We start from the raw sequence: 13,278 nt of genomic DNA on the forward strand, positions 1-13,278 counted from the left end.
CACATATATTATCAGCTCTGTTATGTTAAGTCTTTGTCAAAACATTGTAGTGCTTTGGGTCATGTCTGGGTTCACCACAACCCAGAAAACTAATTTTTGCCTGAGTAAAAAAAGCAACAATTGTATCTTATTTCTCTTATAGGGTTATTACTAGGGGTGTGACGAGACGCTTACTCCACGAGACGAGACGAGACACGAGATTGGGTTCACGAGAACGAGACAAGACGAGATTTTTACACAATTTTTAAGAAATCCTCGATGAAATATATGAATGGAAAATAGTCTTTTATTCAACTGAAAATCACAAAATGCAAAACAATTTAGGTGCATTTTGAAATCAACTTGTAATGAATGTTATTTTACTTGTATTTTAATGAATTATATGCGGTAAAGGACATGCAAACACTGCAAAATGTTTTGCTATAAACTTTACTGTCTGGCTTCTCCCCTGTACGATTTCACATGAGAAATCTAACTCCTTTCCACAAATCGAACATAAAGAAAAATAAAACAGTATAAATAAAATAAATATAAATAACTGAAATAACACTTTAAATGCAAACAGTAAGTGTATATCCATAATCAAAGTACTGCTCTCTCAAAACTACCAAGTTCAAACAGAGACAATTTTTTTCTTCAAGCATGAAAAAGAGATAAATTAACTACACAGAACAGACTAAGATTATTATGGTCATGTTCTTTTTCAAGAATATAAGCATGTCGACGATTTCTGGCAGCAGTTGAGACCTTTGGGCAGTAACTAGGGCTGCACGATATGAGGAAAAGCTGTGATGTGCGATAATATGACTTGGATTATGTGAATGTTAGCTATACTGTTCCCATGTCTTAGTGCTTTAATAGGTTATTTGCGTGATAGGTCAAATGTTTATTACCTGCCTGGTTCAGATTACACTATTTTAGCGCGATTTTGGCACGATCCGTTTCGTGGAGATTCGTAAAGGACAACGGGCGTCGGGACGCAAGATTCGATCGTTTAATTTCGTATGTGTCATAGTGGGCGACAACCTACGCGTCTGCGATGCTTCAGGACATCACGACAGAAAGACTAGCATGTTTCATTTTAACGGTCCTCCACGAGTCACGACGGGTTGAGTGTGTGCGAGAGTGAGTGTGCGCGAGTGAGTGAGAGTGCGAGCAACAGTGTGTGTGTGCGCGCGCGCGCGCGAGTGAGCGTGTGTGTGTTGTGCGCGGAGTGTGTGTGTGATTGGCCCGGCACACAAATGATTTAAAAGTGGCAGGGGCATCTTCAATACTAATTTCACCCTCACATCACAACAACTCACGAGACAAAGTTTCACCTCGACGAGAAATCTCGTCGCGTTTTAATCTCGCGAGATCTCGTAACACGAGATCTCGTCACACCCCTAGTTATTACTGTAATTTATTTGCCTGTTCACTCCACTCCATCACCAAATTTCCATCACAATATCATTCCACCACATTTTAAAATTCATTTTATAGGCCAATATGCACAATATATATATATATATATATATATATATATATTAGGGGTGTGACGAGACGCTTACTCCACGAGACGAGACGAGACACGAGATTGGGTTCACGAGAACGAGACAAGACGAGATTTTTACACAATTTTTAAGAAATCCTCGATGAAATATATGAATGGAAAATAGTCTTTTATTCAACTGAAAATCACAAAATGCAAAACAATTTAGGTGCATTTTGAAATCAACTTGTAATGAATGTTATTTTACTTGTATTTTAATGAATTATATGCGGTAAAGGACATGCAAACACTGCAAAATGTTTTGCTATAAACTTTACTGTCTGGCTTCTCCCCTGTACGATTTCACATGAGAAATCTAACTCCTTTCCACAAATCGAACATAAAGAAAAATAAAACAGTATAAATAAAATAAATATAAATAACTGAAATAACACTTTAAATGCAAACAGTAAGTGTATATCCATAATCAAAGTACTGCTCTCTCAAAACTACCAAGTTCAAACAGAGACAATTTTTTTCTTCAAGCATGAAAAAGAGATAAATTAACTACACAGAACAGACTAAGATTATTATGGTCATGTTCTTTTTCAAGAATATAAGCATGTCGACGATTTCTGGCAGCAGTTGAGACCTTTGGGCAGTAACTAGGGCTGCACGATATGAGGAAAAGCTGTGATGTGCGATAATATGACTTGGATTATGTGAATGTTAGCTATACTGTTCCCATGTCTTAGTGCTTTAATAGGTTATTTGCGTGATAGGTCAAATGTTTATTACCTGCCTGGTTCAGATTACACTATTTTAGCGCGATTTTGGCACGATCCGTTTCGTGGAGATTCGTAAAGGACAACGGGCGTCGGGACGCAAGATTCGATCGTTTAATTTCGTATGTGTCATAGTGGGCGACAACCTACGCGTCTGCGATGCTTCAGGACATCACGACAGAAAGACTAGCATGTTTCATTTTAACGGTCCTCCACGAGTCACGACGGGTTGAGTGTGTGCGAGAGTGAGTGTGCGCGAGTGAGTGAGAGTGCGAGCAACAGTGTGTGTGTGCGCGCGCGCGCGCGAGTGAGCGTGTGTGTGTTGTGCGCGGAGTGTGTGTGTGATTGGCCCGGCACACAAATGATTTAAAAGTGGCAGGGGCATCTTCAATACTAATTTCACCCTCACATCACAACAACTCACGAGACAAAGTTTCACCTCGACGAGAAATCTCGTCGCGTTTTAATCTCGCGAGATCTCGTAACACGAGATCTCGTCACACCCCTAATATATATATATATATATATATATATATATTGCATATCTAGACAAAATTAAAGCTTAATTGAAAAATAATGAACAACGAAATCTGACCTTTTTGAAAACTTAATTTTTTCTTTGTTTTCTTTACACTTCATGTGTCATATTTCAACTTTAATAGGCTATTAACTGACAATGTTGTTGTCTCTTAAGTAAACAAAGTAGCTACTCTAATGTTTGAAAAGGTGCAGTTATTGACTAACAACTGACTGTGAATGAACGTTTCAATCATATTTCATACCAACATTTTTTGCATTATTATGTGCTCTTTTTTGCCTGCTACCTTGCACTCAAGTGCTTTGAAGTGAATTTCAGTCATGCACCTGCAATATTCATCCAGCAGATGGCAACAGAGTAACACATTTGAAACAATTTAGTTTCTTCTAACATTTTCAGCAAGAATCCTCGAGATGGCGCTATTTAGCAGTTTTCCATCTGAGCCCACCGGCGTTAAAGGTATAGGTCACTAAAAACTGAAAATTCTGTCATCATTTACTCACCCTCAAGTTGTTCCAACCCCGTATACATTTATTTGTTCTGCTGAACACAAAAGAAGATATTTTGAAGAATGTTGGCAACCAAACAGTTGTGGGACACAATGACTTCCATAGTATTTTTCCCCATACTATGTAAATCAATGGTGCCCCACAACTGGTTACAAACATTCTTCAAAATATCTTCTTTTGTGTTCAGCAGGGTGAACTATCCCTTTAAGTAATTGTATGTTACGAGTGATGATTTCCTTCAGTCTTCCTTCAGCATGGAGCGTTCAGAGCTGCCAACTCTCACGCATTCACCGTGAGACTCACGCAATTGACACTTTTCACACGCTCTCACGCGGCACGCCACACATCCATTTTCTCACGCACAGAAAAATCGCAAAGCAAAGAGGACATGGAGACCGACAGACTAGACAGAGCAGGTTAGTTATGATATAAAAAAAAAAACTAAGCTCTCAGATTCTGTCAATTTTATTACGAAATTCAAACAATAAATACCGTTTTGGCGTTTGTAAATGTTACGTGACAGATCCCTAGCGGCACGTGAACCGATCATCTCTAGCTAGTAAATAAACACGAATGAACAATGTTGAAAGAAACAGTAGGGGAGAGCCGGAACAGTTGAAACACTTTTCAGATAAATGTCGTTTTTTCTGAAAGAAACAGTACAACTTACCGAAATGTATATTCATCATACATAATATCGATCAATCAGTGTTTTTCAACTGCGGAAAGGGTCAATAAAACAGCTGGAGAACAATTATGTCACATAACATTTACCTCAGGAAAGCCATTTATAATATGCTATATAGCACATTAGTTGGCTAGAAAAAAAGAGCTATAGAGAGTATTTTGCTAAATATGTGTACTATATTACATATTTATTATATTTTTACATATATCGTTAAATAAAGTTGTTATTATAATAAAAAAAACACATTATATTTAATTTGAGTTATTTTTAACCTTAAATAATACTACCAGCTGATAGGGCTCTCTGTATGTTTACAGCATTAGATGAGATTTTTTTTTTTCTTGAGAAAAATTAACGCCTATCTTGTGTACCTAATTTTTATTAAAAATGAGTCAATATTAAATCAAATCACAAGAACTGAATTGAAATCGTGAAATTTGTTTCAAGCAATAATATAAAAAAAACGTAGCTTACCAGTACCATATAAACATTGTAACATGAGCAAAACTGAAAAGTTGGCAGCTATGAGCGTTACCAAGGGTGTTAATTTTCACAACAAATTTTAATATTTGTAACCGCAGAATATTGTGTAATTCACCTGTGGGAATGTGGTGCACTGCTTGTCACCTTAAGAAATTTCACACAGGTAACAGTTATGTGGGAGTGGAATCAAATGAAATGTCTTGCTGTTATCCCCCCCCATCTCTCTCTCTCTCTCTCTCTCTCTCTCTCACAAACACACACACACACACACACAGAGAGAGAGAGAGAGAGAGAGAGAGAGCGCGGGGGGTGGGGGTGGGGGTGGGGGTGGGGGGTGGGGGTGGGGGTGTCATGCTAACAGCTTGTGATTAATGTGAAATAGACCATGTTTGGAGAAAAAAAGATAATTGCATTAAAAGCTCATATTTAATACTGTCACATTTTGGGGAGGTAAAGGAATCTGGTCTTAAAACAAAAGTGATGTCACCGTGATGCCACCATGGACACAAGTACCCACAAACACTAGTCATGTACATGCAAAAGCTACAATTCAAATCAATGGTTATTAACTGGACTAGCAGGATTTTCCTTCTGACTCACACTTATGTAATAAAAAAATAAAAAAAATTAACTGGGTGTTCACATCTTCTCCAAGTACACACTCTCTTGCCATTAAAGAGTGAGCATTGAGGCCAAAACATACTCTTAACAAAGGAACAGATTTTGACCGTTTCTTGTCTTCTGCCTCAGTTCTCTGAACTAATCAAAACTCAGCGGTAGATGCCTGATGCCTGCTGTTACTAGCAATGTGGCTTCCCACAGATACCATACAGCATTGCATGAAACCTGGGACTCCATTCAGTACAGTATGTGAGTGATGAAGAAAGAGAGAGAAAAAAAGCCATGTTCAACTTTAAGCATTCAGTTGTCAGTCCTATATTTCAGTGCTAAATACAATTAAAGTCACCATGAATTCAAAACTGACAATTTATGTTTCTTTAATGTAATATTGCAGTATTTATTATGAATTATTTATCAGTGCACATACTTTTTTTAAATTAAATTCACATGCCCTCATAATCTTTATTCAAAATATCTTCCCCTCCCTCTTGCAATCTCTTCTCTTCTTTGATGACGTGTTTTTCGGCGTGAGGGCGGGACACCCTGTCAATCGCATGAGATCACAGTAAAAAGTAAATACAACGATCTGATGATCCAATCAATTCCCAAATGGACAAAATCAAGTACCGCTCTACATTTTTTCTTGTTTGTGAAGCTGTTTCACTTGGAACAAATAGGGAAGAAAAGACTATAAGTTCATGTACAGTTTGGCTATTTATGAGAATGACAGCTGCATTCTGTAACCTGTGAATTTGTAGGACTCGCAACCATATTTACAGCGAACCCCTGCTGTTTGAACACAACCGTAATTGACAACTAGCCTTGTGTGTGTTGCGTGCTTTCAAGTGTGGTTTCACTAACATACAAAGATGGAGATGTGTGTCATCTTAAAGTTTTAGATCCAGTCAGGTGTTCCACCAGAGTTGTTCCTGTCAGTATCTGTGGTTTACGCATGACTTAGATGGTATAGAGTGCAACAGCTGTGTTCCGGATGTAAAAACTCTATTAATTTTCTCCATAAGAAATATAGATTTTTAATGAGAACTTATAAACCTTTAAATACAGACCTACTGTGAGCTACTAGGTTGTTAATAGATGGTATTTGCTTCTGCTGAAGTCATGAGCCTGCATTATTTCAGCTTATTTTTTTAAACAGTGGAATTCCTGGTGAAAAACTACTTTACCCATGATGCTGTACAGGAAAAAATGGTCACATCTTCATGACAAATTCAATAACACAAAATAATAGTCTCAAAAGCTTTAGATTTATTCACTATTAATAACAACCATAATAATAATATAAATATACCGTTTTTGTTGTTGTTGTTTTTTACACCTAAAGGGCTAAAGCCCTTAAAAAAACATATTTTACTACATTTATACATGTGAAGACGAGCGGAGAGTATAGCATACTATAGATTCAAAAAATAGCTAGATATCGAATACATGCACATTAACAGCCTTGAATTAACCATAATTTAAAGCTGCAGTCCGTAGCTTTTTTGGGTTAAAAATTATCCAAAATATTTTTTTGAGCAAGTACATAACCAGCCAGTGTTCAAAACTATCTGCTTGCCTTAGCTCTATTCAAAATGTTAAGCTTGTAATAATGTTTTAATTCCAGTGGTACTGGTGGATTTCTGCGGGAAATTCAAGCATGTCTTTGCGTCATTACGTCATTATGTCACATCTGTACACATAAAGAAGGTGTCTCGGCTAGTTGGCTATATTGCGTGTGAGGATGTTGGAGGTGGAGATTTATAGCCTTTTCTCACAGCACTTGATATAATTAAACTTATCAATTTGATGGCGGATCCAGAAAGGTTCAAACGACAATCACCAGTGACAACTGGAGATTCACCCAAACCGCGAAAGACTTCGGACTTCGGAGAAAAAAAGAGACTGTAAGCGGCCCGTGCGAAAACAAGGATAAATATCGGAAGGGCATTAAATGTAGTCAAGCAATGCTGATGTTGTTAACATTAACAATTTGAGAGCAAAGTATAATTTGCACGGTTTGACGTGATATTAAAAGCGATCGTTAGATTCAATCAGCGTGATTTACTGCAATGCTTTTTTCCCTTAGTTGGTCAGAACAAAAGTGGATGTTCACTTCAGACGACATTTTCCGGTGAAAATTCTTATGTTGGTCATACTTCCAAAAAGTAGAATCTGTGATTGCAAATGACAGTATCCACACCACCAACGCGGTGATTGACCGCATATTCTCCTCAAAACATCGGATTCATCCGCGCTGTGCCATGCCGAGGCACAACCCACGTAAAGTTGATAATTCCGCGAATAACTGCAATTGCTGATTTCGAACAGAGATGGCGACAAAGAGGAAAAACTGCGGACTGCAGCTTTAATGTTATTACCGGTACCATAACATGATAAAAGGTTAATAAATTAAGTGTATCAGCAATCATAAATCAAAGAAGAAATTTCTTACAAATATATGTTACCTAGACGACCCAGCAAACACAGAAGGTTGGCACAACATACCCAACCTTCTAACAACATGGCCAAAAGGTTGCTATGGTGAAGGTTGCTACAGCGTTGTCACAATGTTGACATTAAACCACTGTTCAGGGCCATGATTGCTTAAGGTTGTGCCTCTGGTGTCTTGACAACCACTGGACATCATTATGTAGGCCTACTCGTCACTGCCCTGAAGCGCGAAAATCAGCCTTTTAAATTTCAACCGCCCGTTGGGTTCATTGTATTGTCTCGGTCTTCATCGAGTAAGGATACATGAGTATTGTGTTTAATTTACTTCAGCTAAATAAGATACGTAATTATTCAAACACAACCTACAACTTCATTTTCTAATCTGACGAATCTCGCTCGCACTGTTTAGTTTTTCATTTGATTTGTCTGCTATTTAGTCTCATTCGTTTCTTTGCTCCTCGGGTTTGTGGATGTTTCCTGGACTGATTCCGGTTACCGAACTTTATCGCCCGGCTTTCGACTCTCCCCTGTCTGCCATGTACAGAACCCGGTTTTGTTCATTAAATGTTCTGATCTTTGCTCTTTATGTTTTATTTATTATACTTAAAAGAAATTTGTATATTCATTTATTAGGTTTTTTTTCTTTATTCACAAAATGTATGACTTTTGGAAGTGCAATTTGATTACCATATAATAAAGTTGAATTAACGTAACCTTCTGTCATTTTTACTCTTCAAAGTGTACACTTGTAGGTATGTGTTGATTATAATTAGGCTAATTTACTGATTACTGAGCCCCATTCAGTAATAAGGATAAACAATATTTAAAAAGTATATAATTATCTAACATCTAATTAAAAATTAACCTCAAAACATAAAATGCTAAATGGGGGATATCTATAGGCCTATCTAGCATAAACATTATTTTTTTTTTTTTGTCAGAACGTCGTTTCTCAGTTGCCGCGCAACAACGTTGCTACGGCCCTGTCGCGTCTTACAATTCTACGTTGTTACAATGTTACGAGCACGTAGACAGCGACGCAGAAATGCAACGTGTCACAGACGTTGTCACAACTTAAACGTGTTTGCTGGGGAGGATCACTCACGCAGTCGCTTTGTGTAAGTTAAAGTTCCAGTACGAAACAGCGCGGGGGCGAACCTGTGCTTATGATTTTGATGGTTTTGACCAGCGAATGTGTGCAAATGTGCATTTTGTCCGTCATTAAAACGGAGCCGGCATCATATTACATTTTCATTAACAGGTTACAAACTAGTTTGTTGTAGCTATATGGGCGCTCAGTTTTTCCTGTTGTAAAATACATTTGGCCAAAATCTCATTTTATAAAAGATGAAATGCTACCTTATGCACAGGCTATTTAAGTGTAGGCTATACATTGGCTATGACTAGATGGCAAATGCTAGACCTCTCTCAGTTCCCACATGTGTCAGTCAGAGGGTTGAGCACAGGGTTGAGCCTTACCTGTGCACGTGCCTGCTGTACAGAAAATGACACCAATCAGAGTAAAAAAAAGCAACACTCCAAAATAGCTCTTTAGCTCCGCCCACTCCATGAAGCACTGCAAATGACGTAATCAAGTCGATCACCCTACGCTCTCAAAATGCTGAAATGTTTGTATAGATATGCATATTTTGCAACAAACTTACAAACTTTGTTTTTATACACATATTCAACATTTGTAAATGAGTAGTTTTGAGTACATTTCTCCATCGTTTTTAATAAGATTATGCTATACGCAGTGCTTAATGGGATTGTAGTTCTTTGCCTCACTAAAGCCATTAAGTAGCTACACAGTCTTTTTGTCCGATTTTCAAAAACTTTTTTGGTTCAATTAAAGTTTGTTGTGATTCACCTCGTAGTCAAATGCTGTATGAAAGCTGTTGAGTGAATGGGACAGTTTAAGACTCTCTCTTAAAATTAAAAATTGATATCAGCCCCAAATACTGACTGTGTAAACGTAGCCTAAATGTCACCTTATTATTGTCTGCACTCTTCCCCTTCATGCGTTGAGCTCCATGTAATGATATCTTACCCTATAAAAACCACAGTGAGTCACTGGGGTCAATGCTGTGATCTTTTAGTAATGTCTGCTGATCTCATCTACCCTTTCGGGCATCTGTAATTTTCCCTATATGTTATTCTCGCTGAAAATACTGCAAGGGATCTGATCCTATTTTAAGAGTATGCTCTCTTTAAATTGTGTTGCAAAAGGGACACTTTGCCAAACTACTCTTCAATCTCTATATCCATATGAGCCAGAGGCCTAAAGAAATATTTTAGGTTCAACACAGCTTAAAGGAATAGTTCACTTCAAAATAGGAAAACAATACTGTGGAAGTCAATCTGGTACATAAACTGTTTGGTTACCTACATTCTTCAAAAGATCTTCCTTTATGTTCAGCAGAAGAAAGAAATTATAACGGGTTTGAAACAACTTGAGGGTGAGTAAATGATGAAAGGATTTTCAATTTTTAAGTGAACTATTCCTTTAAGCTCAGTCGACAGCATTTGCAGCATAATGTTAATAACTAACCAAAAGTAATTTTGACTCAATGAGGTTATACAGTGAGTCACTTGCAATGGAAGTGAATAGGGATTTATATATACATTTTAGGATTTAAAAGCACAACTGTGAAGCTTCAACATCAATATTACACCAGAAATGCTGTCGATTGATCTAAACTCGTCCTGAACCCAGAATATTCCTTTAAACTGACAGTTGACCTAGAAGCCTGGGCACGAGATGTGACTGTTTCCGTGTGATTCTGCTCTCCACACCTCAGTGTGGGACTCACTCTTTCCGCACGTCTGGAATCTTGGAATCCTCACCACCAGCTCACTTTGAGTCGGCACCACTGTGAGAAATGTTTTAGACTGTTTGTCTTTTTCGGCTGGAAGTAAATGCCCAAGTGCATGTGTGTATAGTTGTGTATGAATTGCCTCTTTGGTAGTTTGCAAGCAAAATGCGTAGCGTGACGGGTGTGAAAAACATATTTGATACGACCTTAACCCTGTTTACTTTTGTGTGTGTGCATAAGTATGTCGCAGACTGCCCTCGAGGTTCATGGATCAGGGCCAGCTGTGATCCACCAATCGGTTGTAAGGTGACAATAGTTGCTTTGTATTAAGCCCACAGGGCCTTTTGGCGTGTTCTGTCTCTTACTTAGCCGTTTCTTACTGTTAACTGTTTCACACACACACACACACACACACACACACACACACACACGCTTGTACATGTCATGCTTGGAAAACTCTGTGCCCACACAGTTTCTGCACACACACCCTCCGCTTCAGTTTTCCTCTCTGTTGCCACTCAGTGTCCTTGACAAATTGTTTCTGCCTGCATATCCACAACCATACACACTTACAGTCATATAAATCTTTCTATCTTTCACAGTGTCCTGTGCAGTCTTTGCTGCAGGGCACAAAATATTATCATACCAAGCCGTCTGTCCATATATTTACATGCATAAATCTGATCCAAATCACACAGTGCTGTCAGATTTAACACGGATCTGATATATCTGTTATCTTTCAACAACTGAGATTAAGATCTGACTTTGTATGACAGCCAGCTCATAGTTTGAGTATCACAAGCTCACATCCCATGGTTTGTCTATGCCACACACACATTTTTTTACAAGTCCATTTAAATGGTATGAGAGATTAGAGTGATTTTTTTCAGCTGTTACTAACAACATCGGGTTTGTTTAATCTTTCATGAAAATATATGTAGGCCTATTTGAATTTGGAGTCAGTAAGATTTTATGAATTTAATATTGTTTTAAAGAAACTAATGCTTTTATTCAGCAAGGATGCAATACATTTATTAAAAGTGTCGGTAAAAACTTGTACAGTTTGACAAAATGTTTTATTTCAAATAAATGCTGTTCTTTTGAACTTTCTGTTATAAAAAAAAAAGAAAGAAAAAAAACACAAATTCAACCCTGATAATAACAAGAAATGTTTCATGAGCACCAAATCTGCATATTAGAATGATTTACGAAAGATCATGTGAAACATGTCAAGACTGAACTAATGGCTGCTGAAAATTTAACATGGCCTTTTTTTTAGAACAAAATGTTCAAAATATTTCTTAAAAACTTTATTTGGGGCAAAATTGTTTAGTGTGGTATATGACGCCACAAATGTAAATGTTAAAAAAAAACTTATATAAATCATCACACACACACAATTGTTTTTTTTTTTGGAAATAATGATTTTTTTTTTATTTAATAATGACTTTTTCTTTTTAATTTGATAGATTTTCATATGGTGTGTCTCATTCAGCTCCTTAGCTCCTAGGTCGTGAATCATTACGCACTGATGGTGACATGACAACATCCTCATTGTACAATGTCACTATCATCGATGCTTCCTGGTTTTCCCAGTGCATTGTGAGACTTTTTAGGGAGCAAACGTTTTAGTCCACTGGAATTGAAACAGCCCTTAAAATGGCCGACTCCCTGATCAGTGCCCTGACTACTGGACAATGAGTTACTGCTGTTTCAGATTTTACTTGCAAAATATGAAAATTGTCTTGAGAACTTGCTGAATGTTAGAATTGGAAGTCTGCTTTTGGATGTCTTTGAAAATAGTCACTTCACTATTGAGTAATGGCATGCTGGACGTCATTTTGGGGCAGTTGTGGCCTAATGGTTGGAGTTGGACTTGTATCCTGAAGTTTGTGGGTTCTATTCTTAATACCGGCAGAAAACGACTGAGGTGCCCTTGAGCAAGGCACCTAACACCCAATTGCTCCCCAGGCGCCGCAGTGAATGCCCACTGCTCCAGGTGTGTGTTCACGGTTTGCAGTGAGTGTGTGTATTCATTGTGTGTGCACTATGGGTTAAATGCAGAGGACAAATTCTGAGTATGGTTTGCCATACTTGGCCTTCACATCACTTCACTAGTTGCAACAGTAACTTTGTGTGTGTGTGTGTGTGTTTTCTGCTGCATAAATGCTTATCTGATTGTCAAATTGCCTGCCAGCCAAATCCAGAGCAAACCGAATAGATGTTGGGACAAGATTGTTATTCCAGATTTACCTGCCCTGCACATAGCTGGGCAAAATCAGCGTGTGTGTGTGTGTGTTTATGAGTTGTTAGACTATCTGCTTGTGTTCCTTTGAAGTTAATGACCAAATATGCGAGTGTTTCTGGTACATTAGGGCCAATCACTGGCTGTGGGCACTCGCATGTGTGAGTGTGTATATGTGTGCGGTTTTATGGTCTGTGCTCACAGTGTCCAAAGTGTTTGATGGCACATGTGAAGGTTCTGAAGAATGTGCATGTTTGGTTTCATATGTGTGCAAATGTGCGGGTGGTTTTCGAGAGGAGAGAGACAGCTGCCTTTTACTGCCCCAGGGGGTAATAAAGGAGGAAAGAGAGCCAGTTATTTGGGGTCTTTTATAGGGGCAGGAGGTAGAGAGGGGTTGGTTTTATTAGGGTCACACAGTAACCAAGTACAGCTGCAGGCATCACCCCTAAACCTCTCCACATTCCACCATCACCTCCATTCCTACCTTTGTTTTTCTTTGTAAGTGTGAATACACTTGATTACGTTTATTAATATTTTAATATTTCTGTTCTTAACTGCCCTGAATGGGTGTACTGTGTATTATAGATATATATGTACAGTATACATATGGGTGTTTGTTGGTCCTCATTAATTTTTTGACCCTGAGTTTCTATTCCCTCTTATGATTCTGC

This window comes from Abramis brama (assembly GCF_963993115.1).
Source record: "Abramis brama genome assembly, chromosome: 17".
Lineage (NCBI taxonomy): Eukaryota > Metazoa > Chordata > Actinopteri > Cypriniformes > Leuciscidae > Abramis > Abramis brama.